The sequence below is a fragment of the Talpa occidentalis genome, unplaced genomic scaffold, assembly GCF_014898055.3.
Source record: "Talpa occidentalis isolate TD23 unplaced genomic scaffold, MPIMG_talOcc4v2.1 talOcc4.7, whole genome shotgun sequence".
NCBI lineage: Eukaryota > Metazoa > Chordata > Mammalia > Eulipotyphla > Talpidae > Talpa > Talpa occidentalis.
The window spans coordinates 4457585-4471170 of NW_023605083.1; the positions used below are offsets into that span (position 1 = coordinate 4457585).

Genomic DNA, 13586 nt, shown 5'->3' on the forward strand with positions numbered 1-13586 from the left:
GTGGCGGGGGGGCCCCTCAGATCCAGTTGACAAGTTGATTCCTCAAGCCTGACTCCAATTGCATCTGAGGCTTTTCGCCGCTCAGAATGAGGTTCCACCCGCGGTCAGCGTCCTCGTCGCCGGCTGGCCGGTGCTGAGGGCTTGGCAGCTGGGCCTCGGCTTCACAGAGCAGCTCAGGGGCAGAGCAACCTGCTCAGGATCACACAGCCAGCAGCATCTGAACCGAACCGTTCTCTGGCCTCCAGACCTGGACCCTTTGCTGTTGCCTCTTCCCTGCCCTCACAGCAGGAGCCCTTCAGGGAGTTGTTGTAGCTGAAGGTCAGCCAATGAGATCCTGAGGAATTCTCAGAGGAGAGGGGCGGGCTTGAGGGTGAGGAGGGTCTTGAGCACAGGAGAGGAGGGACCTCAGGCAAGGGAACTTCTGCCCTGAATCCACGGATTGTCCAGTGACCCGTCCCACGCTCTGTTGGACATCACCTTGAGTCCCCAAACCCCTGGTGTTTGGGGTGAGCCCATTCTACAGGCAAGGAAAGGGAGGTTCAGAGAGATTAAATTATTTGCCACAATCAGTGAGGCATGGAGGCCTCTGTTCTCCTGGAGCCCGGGTCCTGTGCCAAGGCCCTGAGGTTGGGCCCAGGAACAGAATGCACTAGAAGAACTGTAGGTCAGCAGGCTGGCACCACAGGGGAGTGGAGGAGGGCCTCTGGGCCATGCGGATCTTACTGTCCCAAGCAAAAGGCGCCTCCACGGGATGCGGCTTCCTGCTGGGTGGAGCGAGAGTCTTCACCCAGTCTGGCCTAGGTGGTTTCCTGTTTGGGGGGGGCTGTGGCGGTGAGGGGAGCACAGCAGGGCTTTGGAGTCAGAAGTAGCAGCAGCTTCTGGGGAGGCCTGTTTCAAGACCCAGCAGAAAGTGAGGGATGCCCATGAGGAAGGAGAGGCATGGGGTCCCCAGATCTGCAGACACGTTGCCAAGAAGGGGCCTTTTCTCCTGGCTGTTCTCCTGGCTGTTCACGCCCCTCGGGGCGCAGGGCGATCCCCGCCGCGCCAGGAGAGCGCCGTTCCCGGGGCGGGTGGGCACCGGCGCTCCCGAGCCGTCAGAGGAGCCGGCAGGAACCAAGAAGTGAAAGTGAGCAACCTCTAGTGAAAGAAACAGACATGCACAGACAGCTCGGGAATTTATGCCGGTGGAGGCGAGCTGGGCACGCCCGGGCGCGCACACGACGCGCGGGCCCGGCCTCTGGGCGCGCGACCGGCGGCTCCCCGCGGAGCAAAAGCCGCCCGGGGCGCTCTCTTGGCTCACTGGAGTCCCGAGAGGCTAGGGCGACGGGGGTGCCCGCCTCCCCCTGGGTTCCTGCCCCCCTCCGCCTCCTCCAGCGCCCTCCCCCAGGCGCGCACGGCGAGGGGCACCGGGGCACGCGCTCCGGACGCGCCGCAGGGAGAATCCGGCCGGGGCTCTTCTAACCTGGCGCCTCCAGGGCCCTGAGCGTTGGAGTCCCGTCCCCGTGCCTCCCTCCCTTCTGCACCCACTCTCTTCCCAGCTCCCCGACAGCGCCCCCCACGCCGTCCCTTCCTTCCCAGAACCAGTTTTTCAAGCTGCCCGCAGGGTCAGGTTTCTGGGGTGGGGGTTGTTTGCCACCCCTTGGGTGAAGACAGGGGAGCTGCTGCCGCATTCCCCAAGTCAGCCCCAGAGGCACCCCCAGAGACCCGGCAGCCCAAACAAACACAGAAGCCAGGCCCTGCCTGAACAAAATGGCACAGGTGCTCATCCAGCAGCCTCCTCAGGCCTCCTCGGCAGATGCCAGGTAGGGAAGCTGTGAAAGGCGCTGCGAGGGGGGTGGGTGTTTGGTGCTCTTGGTGGGTGGCACCAGAGGGTCTCAAAAGACAGAAGGGTGTGGCTTCTTCCCAGCTGTGAGAAAGTTGGGGAGCCATCAGGCAGGAGTCTCCCTCTGAGGTACGATGCAGAAGGAAAATCCCTGTTCCCGCCTTTCAGTGGTAGAGCCTCGTGGGAGACCAAGAGGCAAATAATCAAAATATAGAGTGTCAAGAGCTCCAGAAGAAGCACGAGGCAAGACGCAACCCAGAGGAGATGGCAGGGGGACTGAGCCTCCTCAGAAGCAGTGAAGACTTCAGGCCCCCCACACCCCAAACCCAAGTCCACAGACTGCCCAGGCACTGTCAGAATCCAGCTCACCATCCCTCAGAGCTGCCTTAAGACACAGAAGAGTTTCGCTGCTAATAACTGGGGTGGCAGTGAGTGCCAGGGACTCGCAGAGGTATAGTGAGCTGAAGGAGGGGCAGGGAAGGCAGCCGGAAAGGCCATGCAAAGGTCCTGAGGCAGAAAAGTGCCTATTGTGTAAGAAGAAGGAATGACCTCCTGGGTGGCTGGAGCAGAGAGGAGGAGCCGCACAGGCCTCCAGAGGAGTCTGGTTCGGTTCAAAGGCACCCCTCTCACCTGCCCCACAACCCACAGGGCAGGGACCGCCCTGCGGGCAGCTCCAGGACCAGGACCTGAACCCAACACCAGCCCTTCACCCCCGACTCCTCCAGTGGCAGCATTTCCCGCCCCCCAAGGCCAGGAGGAAGCGGTGTGGTCTGCCCCGGACGGCAAGGTGGTCTGGCTCACTTCCCCGTGATTCCTGGATACCACGAGCTCCGAATCACCTTGGTTTTCGGTCACCCGAGTTGCTCCACAGCCACACGGGACACTATTTTCTGAGCCCAGTCCTGCAGCAAGCACTTCACAGGCGTCGGGGAGTTCGGGTCATCCTGCAGAGGAGAAGACCCAGAGGCAAAAGCCTCTGGCCAAGAGCACACCTTTGATGTGCCCTAAGTCAGTCAAGCTTCCAGAAGCATCCACTCGAGTGTAGCTGCTGGACCCTCAGGCCCAAAGCCAGATGGAGGGAGGGTCCTCGCCGAGGCGCGGGAGTGGGAGCTGGGATTGGAGGCTGCAAGCGCAGAGGGTCTTCGGGCTGCGGGTCCGGGCGAGCAAGCAGGGGTGCGACAAGGGCTGCTGACGTCTCCAACCCTGAGCGAGCAGCAGCGCGGGAGCTGGCACGGGCGGGCGCCCTCGGGCAGCACAGGCACCGCTGGGGTGTGCACCGGGTTGTGCACGCACCTGCCTGGCACACTGTGCGAGCCCGGTGGGCGCGGTGCACACGGCTCTGTGTACGCACGTACCCGCACACGTGCGCGCGCGCGCACCATGCCCACGAGGTCGCGCACGGACGCCTACCTGCGCGCACGTGCGCAGGGCCACGCAGAGCCCACCCACAGAACGTCGCGCGGGCCATCTGCACGCGTCTCTCTCAGCAATTATCATGGTTCATTCATTCATGCAACAAACATATGTTGAGCCATTTTTGGTGCCTGGCCAGGGGGTGGGCACTGCAGGCCCAGCCAAGAGGACCCCACGGTCCCAGCCCGACTTTTCCAGAGCTCAGCCTAGTCTGGGAGAAGACAGATGGCGGGCGAGCAGTGAGCTAAATTCTTCAAGGACCTTTGTCATCTCATCAAGTCCTGGAGAGACGCACGGGGAGCCTGGGGTCTAGAGCTGCTCTGGGGGCCCAAAGCAGGTGTTCCCTGGGCGGGCACCAGGGCCCAGGAGGGATCTGGGCTGGGAGGAAGAGCAGGTGGGATGGGCAGGAGAGACTCAGACAGACCTGAAGGCCGGGGGTGGGGTGGGGCCCCTGCCCTCCACAGGCCAATCTCAGGCCAGGAGTGGCCACCCCTAGCTCCCTCCCCCATCGCAAGCACCCAAGGGCAGGGCCCCCAACCTCTCCTCTCCTTCTCTCTCTACCCTCCTCCGGCCCCCTCCTTCCTCTCTCCTGCCTCTTTTTCTCACACAATACCGGCCCTCAGTTTCCCAATCTGGCCAGTGAGCAGGTTCCAGCACCTTCCCCCCAGAGCTGTGAGGTGAGTTGATGGCTGCTGTGCTTCACAGAGGGGCTTGGGTCAGGGTCAGCCCCAGGGGGGCTCCTTGTGCCCAGCATGTGGCAACAACTCCCCACCTTAGCCTGCACGCTGTCTTGCCCCATCTCACACACACACACACCACCACACCCCTAGCCCACAGAGCAGGGGCTCCCCTCCCCCATGAGGGCCACCTTGGGCAGCCCTGCCAGTCCCCGCTCCCCCAGCCACCTGCTCCCAAGTCCAGGAGGGGCAGTGACAAGGCCGGGCGGACCGGGCTGCCGGGCTCTGCTCATTGATCCAAAGATGCTCTTCCTTTTCCTCAGGCGCTTCTCTGAAGGATGAAAAAAATCGATGCCCACGGAAGGGAAGGGCGGATGCAGGGAAGGTAAGAAGCACAGGGAGAGGAACCAGGGCCGGCGGGGCGGGGGGGGGGTCCATCTCTGGCCAGCCCAGCTGGGCGCTGCTCCCCAGCCCTGAACGAGCTCAGAGCAGGCGGTCAGCAGGCACAGGGGTGTGGCTTTGTTTTCAATATTTTGTTGTGATCACAAAAGCAATCTATGTTCTTTGCAGAAAATCGGAATTGCCGAGCCCCCCCGCAGAAGCACCCTCCTGCTCAGCAGGCCTGCGGAGCCCTGTGCTCTCCGTCCAGCGCACTTTGTATTTTTGCAAAACTCAGATGTGCTCAGCTGCTCTCTGCACCCCACCCAGGCCACAGCGTCCCCCTGTCCTCCTGCATTACCCGCAGCAAGACCTGCCCCCGTGGGCTTGCTGGACGGGGGAGACACCCAACAGGCCTTGGGTCAGCATCCTGGCCCTACCCGGGGGAGGGCGCAGCAACCCTCCCCTCTGACCTCAGCTGGGTGCCCCTGAGCTTGGGGGGGCTGTGGTGGGGACCACGGGAGAGACAGGAAGGCTGCCTCAGTGGGGGACCTGGACGGCCCCCGTGAACTGGCTGTTACTGACTAAACCATCACTCAGCCCAGCCGCTCACCGTGAGCATTTAGGCCGTTTATTCGGTTTCCCTTGAAGAGAGGGCTCGCCGAGAGCTCTTTGACAGACACTCAGGTCAACGCTGGCGATTTCTAGGATGCAAGGTCTGCATGGTTTGGATCGGTCTGCTGTGCACACCCCCAATTTGCCCTGGAACATTCTCTGGCTCCACAGGAGTTTCCCTGGGCCGCTGTGACAAAGGACCACAGCCGTGGTGGCATAAAGCAACAGAAATATGTCCTCCAGCAGTTCCGGAAGCTGCAAGTGGAAAAATCAAGGAGTCAGGGCCTCGCCCCCTGAGGAGGTTCTAGGGGAGCGTGTCCTCTTACACATCCAGCCCAGCGGCCGGCCGCAGGCTGCCCTCGACCCACAGCCTCCTCGCTCCAGTCTCTGCCTCTGTGGTCACCTCACCTCTGTCCTCTCCTCCCGTGTCTCTTACAAGGACACTGTCATGTAATTCAGGTCCACCTTCTCGTCACGACAGCCTTACCCGACAGCCTTTTTCCAAAGAAGGTAACATTCGTGGGTTTGGACGTGGTCCTGTCTTTTGTTTGGAGGCAGCGACTCACCCCCCTACACATTGCTTCCCAGGAAAGAGGATCATGTTGAATTCCTTTTTCCCTCATCAAGCAGGTTATTATCATCTTTTTTAAATGTTTTGTCAATTTGACAGTTTGTTTCAAAATCTATTTCTTCTGCTATTAGTGGAGAGGAGCCTATTTAATACGCTTGTTGGTCAGTTGTATTTCTAATTTTCTTACTGATCCATGTCCTTTGTCAAATTCCCTATTAGGTGGTAACATCTTCTTCCGAGTGTGCGAGTGCTCTTTGCAGATTAAGGATATTAAACCTTTATTATGTCTTGTAAATATCTTCCTAATTGGTCACTCGCTCTTAAGGTTTTTTCGCAGTTCTTCAACGTACATAACTTTTAAACTTTTTTGCAGTCAAAGCTTCTGGAGGATTTTACCATCAGTTGAATAATTAAACAGGCTTTCCCTACTTACATTATTTTCATCTAGCACTTTTACAGTTTTACTTTTGTATTTAAGCTTTTGTCTGTCTGCAGTTTATTTTACTTATGGTGTATGTTTAGGCTAATTGCTGCTCCCCTCCCCAATTATTAAAGTCACCTTAATATCATTTAATAAATAGTCTTTATTTTCCCTACTGATTTAAAATGATACCTTTATAACATATTCAATTTGGCTTCTAGTTCCATTAACCATGCAGACTAAGCCAATGGTGATGCTCTTTCTGCCACCCCCAGAGAAGCATTGAGAAAGTTTAGTAATGACAAAAATAATCTTGAAAGGATGGGAAACTCCCAGGTGCTAGAGGTTAGGAGGAGAAAACCAATGCCAGACATTATTCTATAACCGAGGACCCAACAAACGCTAAGGTCTTCAATGAACTCACAACTGAAAATAAAAACTACGGGAAGAAATGAAATGATGGATCTACTACAAAGGAGGGTTCACAGTCAAAACAAGAAAAAACTGAGATCATAGCACCATCTGAAAAAGACTATGAAACAAGTGTGCTTTAAATTATTAAAAGAAGAATTAAAAAATAAACCATAAGAAAATAAAAAGACAGGGCCTCCCCGGTGGCACAGCAGGTTGAGCATAGCACTGTGAAACTGTCTGCAGTTTCTGCAATGCGGGTTCGATTCCTTGCCAGCCAGGGAGAAACCCACACGGCCAGGCAGATCTCTCCTGTCTCACCCGCTGCTCCCCTCAGCAGTGTTTTCGGTCCGTCTGCCTGTTATGCTCCACGCTCTGTCTCTGGTGAATCCTCTCACCCTCCCGTGCCTCTGGCCTGTACCCCAGTTGTTTAAATAAAAATAAATCTTAAAAAAATAAAAATAAAATAAAAAGACACCATGAGAAAGCAAGCAGATTTGTAGAGAAAAGTAAAGACCTCCTAAAAATACATTGAAATTAACAATTTCAATGGGGGGTTAAATAGTAAATTAGATGCAGCTGAAGAGATGTTCAGTCCCTGAAAGATTGAACTGAGAAAATTACCTGGAAGGCAGCCTACAAAGATAAAGACATCAATGAAAATAGAAACAAGCAGGATTATGAGAAAGTTTAAGATATACGACTTAGGTAAGACTGGAAAGGAGAGCAATTAAAAGGGAACCAGAGGAGAGGTGATACTTAACATCATGGCTGAGAGTATTCCAAAATTGGTGAAAGACACAACTCCAGGTTTAAGAAATATATCAACCCTAAGAAGGAAGCTACACCTTCTTACAACCCTAACAATGAAGCTCCACCTATGCATGGTAAATCTATAATGAGAGCAAGAGGAATGAAAAGAAAACGACTTAAAGCAACTGGAGGAAAGAACATATTACCTCACACCCATAACAGCATACTGGTCTTGGCACTCTCTATATTGGTTCGTTAAGTCTCCAAACCAACCCTCAGTATTACTGTTATCCACATCTTAAAAGTGGAAAGATCAAGGCACAGAAAATTCAACTAATCTTCATGTTCCTTAAGTAATTTTTGTTACAATAGTGACCCCTGAAAAATTACACTTCCCTATGACCTTTGTGATATGACCTCTTGCGACATGACCCTGATGCCCCTCCCTGTAAGAGGACACGCTTGCTGCAGAGGAAGTTGGCTTCCCCACCCTCGAGTCTGGACTGGTCTGGAGACTTGCTCTGACTCCAAGAATGCAGCAGAAGTGATGTTATGTGACTTGTAAAGTTAGACCTTCAGAAGTCTTGTATCTTCTACTTCTGCTGCCTTCCACTGCTTCTGCCACCACATCAAGTGTAGACTTCTGGTAGCAGAGAACCAAGGTGACTCACCTCACAGCCAGTATCACTGACAGGCTTTGATCATGCCGTCCTGAACCCTCCTCTCCAGTTAAGCCCCAGATAACAGCAGCCACACGAGTTACTCTAGGCAACACCAGCAGAAGAACTGCCCCACTGAGCCCAGCCTAAAGAGGAAGACTGTGAGCAGAAACTAACTGGGCACAAAACTATGCAATGACGAATGGCAGGGTCAGGATCAGGACCCAGTAGCCTAGGCCTCCTGAGCACGTGCTTTAACCAGGAAGCCACGTAGCCCACACAGAAACAGCCGAAACCACCAGGATCGATAAAGCCCCAAAGACAATGAAATCATATCTTCAACATGGTGAAAGAGAGTACCTGTCAACCATTAAACTCTCTTTTAACTAAACTTTCTCTCGAGAGCAAGAACAAAATAAAGACAATGCATTCGAAGATTGAGAAACTACCACAGTCAGAGTTTTTCTAAAAGAACTAATCAAGGAGTCACTAAGCAAGAAGGAGATCAAGCCCTCTATCAAGTATGTGATAAGCAAAGATATTAAAACATGAATAAAACCTAAATGAGAACTGGCTATAAAATCAGTAATGATAATGTTAAATGCAGGATCAAAACAAGCTAGAACTAAAGCAGTAGGCAATCATACATGGTGTTTGGAAGGTACAATTGGAGTTAAATCACTCTGAGACCTGAACGGTCTAGGAGGAGGGTAGAAGATTGATGTAGATTATGGTAAGTCAATTATACATGAGAAAAATTTAAAGATAACCTCTAACAGCAGAAGTGGAATATATGACTTATAAACCAATAGAGAGAAAACGGAAATAAAGAAAACACAGCAGTCCAATAGAAAGCCAGAAAGGGCTTTTATTAGCCAGAAAGCTATTTTATTTTGGGTATGTGTGTTTTATCACTGACCATATTTGTAGAACTCTCCCATTATTTCATTCGCTTCCCTTGGATTTTTCAAGTAGATAATTATATTATCCACAGATAAGGATAGTTTTGTCTCCTTTTTAGTGGTTGTCCTTTATGTTTCTTGTCTTATTGCTGGTTTAGAAGTATGAGGGCCATGTAAAATGATAGAAGCATGATTAAGCATCTGTGCCTTATTCTAATGCTTCCAGTACTTAATCATTATGATACTGGCTCTTAGCTTGAGGTAGATATTCTTTATCATTGAATTAGTTAGGATGAGCTAGATTATGCTGCAGAAATACATAACATCAAAACCTTGTGGCTTGAGAAAGGTCTGTTTCTTCTTCATATTGAGTTGACTATATGAGGCAAGGGAAATAGAATTGGAGAGTCTGGTACCGGCAGTTTAGTCTTCCTACCAAGAAGTGGCACACGTTGCTTGAAGTAAGGTCATAGGACCTGTCTAGCCCCAGTGGGAAGTGCAAAACCAGCCTGGAAGTTCAGCTGGGAAGGTTGGTGAGATTGCAGATGTCGCCGTGACTATGGTAAAGACTTGGTAATGTTAGACTTGGGACCATGGGAGACTCTAAAAGTCAAATTGAAAAACGATGGTCCCGAGCAGTGTGATGCTGGGTGCTAGTGTAAAGGGAAAGGTGAAATTATGCATTCATTTGCCCTGACAACTTCTGTGTCCACTGGAGTGGTAGCGGGCATGTTACCTTCCTTAATTCCATGAGATCTCTGGACACTTCTAAGGAATCTCCCCCCTCCCTGAGCTTATTGGAAGATTTTTGTTTCTTATGACCCAAACAGTCTCACCAGGATTATTTGCTGGTGTTTTATTTAGGACTTATCTCATATTCCTAAGAGAGATTGGTTTGCAGTTTTGTGCTATCTGCCAACTCTTTGTTTTAGGGTTATGCTACATTCTTGAGATAGTTGTGGAAACTTTCCATCTTTGCTGTGTCCTAAAACAGAATATTTGAATATTTTCCAGTAAAAGTGTCAGGACCCAACACTTCCCTAGAAAGTAGTTCTCTCCATGTCTTTTCTATTTACTCTGTAATAAATTATTTTTTCTCCTACTTGTTGAACTGATTTTGATTATGTGTATTTTCCTGTAAGATATTTGTTTGTATTTTCAAATTCAAATTGTTTGTATTTTATTACCGTAAGGGTTTACTTAATATATTTTAATTTTTTTGTTCCTAGTGCTGTGCATTCATTTCTCTCTGCTCATTATCTTAGAATCTGCTAGAGGCTTACCCAACTCATTAGACTTTTAAAAAATACAAGCCATAGGGGCCTCCCTGGTGGCGCAAGGGTTAAGACGCAACCCATGAAGCAATACGCAGCCTCTGCAACACGACTTCCATTCCCAGCAGCCAGGGAGCTACCCACATGGCACAGCAGACTTCTCCTGTCTCGCCCACTGCTCCCCTCAGCAGTGGATTTCAGTCAGTCTGCCTGTTCCGTTCCCCACTCTGTCTCTGGTGAATCCTCTCACCACCCCCACCCCGCCCCGCATCTCTGGCCTGTACCCCAGCTCTTGTATGCATAAATAAATAAATCTTTTTAAAAAAATACAAGTCATAGATTTATCTTTTACTTCTGTCGTTTTTCTTCTGCTTTTTATCTTAATTGGCATTTACTCTTTTTTTATTTAAGAAATTCATCACATTGGGCCTCCCCGGTGGCGCAGCGGTTGAGCGCTGGGTTGTGAAGCTGCTCGCGGCCTCTGCGGAGCTGGTTCGATTCCCGGCTGCTCCCCGGCCACCAGAGGAGGGTCCCACATGGCGCGCAGACCTCTTCTGCCGCCCGCTGCTACCCTCAGCAGTGTACTTCGATCCTTCTGCCTGCTCTGCTCCCCGCTCGGCTCTGGTGAATTCTCTCACCCTCCCATGCTTCTGACTGTACCCAGTGCATGTATAAACAAAACAAACTAACAAATAAAATAAATAAATAAACATGCCTCTATAAAAAAAAAAAAAAGCATAAAAAAAAGAAATTCATCACATTGAGCTATAACATTTTAACCATCTTCCCATATGTTTAGATATGTGGTGTTTGCGTTGTAGTTTATTTTTAAATAGTTTGTTATGTAACTTTTGAGTTATTTACAAAAGTTGCTTTTTATTTTCAAATGGTTAACTTTTTAATTTAAACTTTGTTAATAATTTCTAGCTGAAGGGGGCCTATCCAGTGGTGCAGCAGGTTGAGCACCGGGCTGTGAAGCTGTCTGCAGCCTCTGCAGTGCCGGTTCAATCCCCGTGGCTGGGGAGAATTCCATATGATGAAGCAGATCGCCCCTGTCACACCCACTGCTCCCCTCAGCAGTGTATTTCTGTTGTCCGCCTGCTCTGCTCCCCACTCTGTCTCTGGTGAATCCTCTCACCCTCCCGTGCCTCTGACCTGTACCCTGGTTCTTGTATAAAAATAAATAAATCTTTAAAAAATAACAATAATTTCTAGCTGAATTTCACTGTGGTCAAAGAGGGAGGTTTGCACTATACCTGCTTTAGGGATTATATTGAATTTTTCTTTATGGCCTAGTATATGATCAATTTTCGTAAATGTTTGATGGGCTCTGGCAAACAAATTAGTCTTTTCTATTTGTAGTGTACAAAGTTCAGTTACTTAATCAACCTTATTAATCGTATTATTTCAATTCTACACAAACATAGAGGATAGTACTATCTAAATATGTCAAAGATAGAAGTGTAGTGAGTCTCCTCCTGTGATCCTTTTGTTTGTCTGTCTATGTGTGTTGAAGTTATTGCTTCCTCTGGTTGGGTATAATGCTGTAAAGGACCTGATAATTTCATCTGGATTGTGATTTATACTCTTAATGAGTACAAATGACAAAAGTTCATTTGTATTTCATGATTTTTGCCAATGATTCTTTTTTTTTTAATAAATTACCTAAACTTTTTTTTAAGATTTATTTATTTATGCATACAAGAGCTGGGGTACAGGTCAGTGGTGTAAGGGGGTGAGAGGATTCACCAGAGACAAAGTGGGGAAGAGAACAGGCAGATTCACCAAAGTACTCTGCTGAGGGGAGCAGCAGGTGAGTCAGGAGAGGTCTGCTGTGCCATGTGGGCTGCTCCCTGGCTGACAGTGGGACCAAACTCATGCTGCAGATGCTGCAGATAGTTTCATAGATTGTGTCTTAACCCCTTGTGCACCAGGGAGGCCCTTGACAGTGATTCTTTACCTGATATAAATATTCTTACCTTTCCTTTCATTTGACTTGAACTTGTCTCTTATAACTTTGCCCAATCTTTTATTTTTAACCATTTCAAGTCCTTGGGTTTTTCTTATTTCTTGCAAGCTTCAAATAGTTGCATTTCCATCCTGATCTTTATTTTATCCCATGGAGAGTCTTTGTTACTTTACTAAAAAAAAAATCATGCATTTACATTTATTGTCAACCCTAAACTGATGGATCTCACTTCCATGAGAAAGCTGAACTCTGCCTTTTCCGTTTATTCTTATGGCTAATTCCTTTTATTTCCTGTGTTTTGTTTTATTGACTTTGAATATTTGCTACAGTCTTGTCCAGACTTTGCTTAGTGGATATTTCATTTCTAATTCCACTAGAAGGTATCTTTACATTGAAAAAGTCTTGGTTGTAGCTGCCTGATCATCAGAATAGAATCTGAAACAGAACTCTCTGAGTCCCTTATTATCTTTTGAGTGTCATCCACCTTTTGATCCAAGTTGATGTGACTAACATTTTAGATCCAGATCATTGTGTTATAAGTTTTACATTCTGTAATTTGTCATTTAGGAATAATTTTTGATATTTGTATTCAGTCTAAGAACTATTTACAATGATTACTTAAGAATCACTGCTTTTTAACTAATTTCAGTGCTAATCTTCAGACTTTTAAAGTTAGAGAGTTGTCATTCTCAGACTCCCAGATGGTGAGAGTTTACCTTTCAACAAGAACAAACAATGTTTCTTCCCCCCAAACCTCATAAATATGGCTCCCTTTTCATTTAGCACCAGAATGACACAATTCAAAACCAACCTGGGCTTTGTTCTTTTATATGTGACTCTTTTTTCCTCCTGGAGTCATAAACAACATTTTCATTATTTGCATCATTCAAATTGTTTTCCAGAACCTCTCTCAGTAGAAGTTTCTATTTATTTTCCTCAGAATGCAACAAACCTTTCCAATCTGAATATTCAGATCTTTTTATTTCGTTTTAATGTGCAGGTAAATTTTCATTTATTATATTCTAAGTTATTACATTCTAAGTTATCTCTTATTCTGGACTTTTCTTCAAGAATCTCTGGTATGTGCTTGCTGCTTGTACACAAAGCATCACCTTCTCATGCTTTGTGCAGCTCTCTTGACTTTGTCAGACTTTTTAGAAAGTGTCTCAAGATTGGCCCCTCCATCACCAGTGTTACTTTCTGCTTTTCACTGACTTCAGTGTAGATTTGAAGTCCGCTACTAGGTTTTTTTCTTTCCTAGCATCCTTCCTAACCCCATCTGTATTGATTTGCAAGGATTTCTGTGCCAAATTACCACAACTGGGTGACTTAAAGCAGCAGAATTTTATTCTTTCAAAGTTCTGGAGGCAAGAGTCTGGAAGTCGGCCTTTCACGTCAGGGTTGCCCTGTGTTCTCCTACTCCTGTTGTGCAGACTATGTCTTTCCATTAAATTTGCCCTCAATTTCCTGGCATCTTCTTCTGGTTCCTTTAGGAAGTTGCTGTCAGCAGTTTACTCTTCGATGTTTCAGAATGGGTTGTTTTTCCATATTCTGCAGTTTTTCTTCTTTCACAGCCCTTTGTTGTTGATGCACTTCCCTTTGCATTGCCCCTCACACAGAACCTGAATCTGCTATCCGAGATCATATGCAGATGGGGTGTGGAGATTGCCCTGGAGCTGTTCTCTTGCCACTTGTTGATGGCTACATTCCATTCTCAGTGT

The 13586-nt window shown here is 48.6% G+C and overlaps 1 long non-coding RNA gene across 1 annotated transcript; it reads left to right on the top strand.

Moving 5' to 3' along the window:
- Positions 1–1442: 1442 nt before the first annotated feature.
- Positions 1443–6392, top strand: LOC119230994 (uncharacterized). Its single transcript, XR_005121841.2, has 3 exons — positions 1443–1802; positions 4236–4297; positions 4483–6392. It is a non-coding gene; the product is annotated as an uncharacterized LOC119230994 (long non-coding RNA).
- The last annotated feature ends 7194 nt before the right edge of the window (positions 6393–13586 follow it).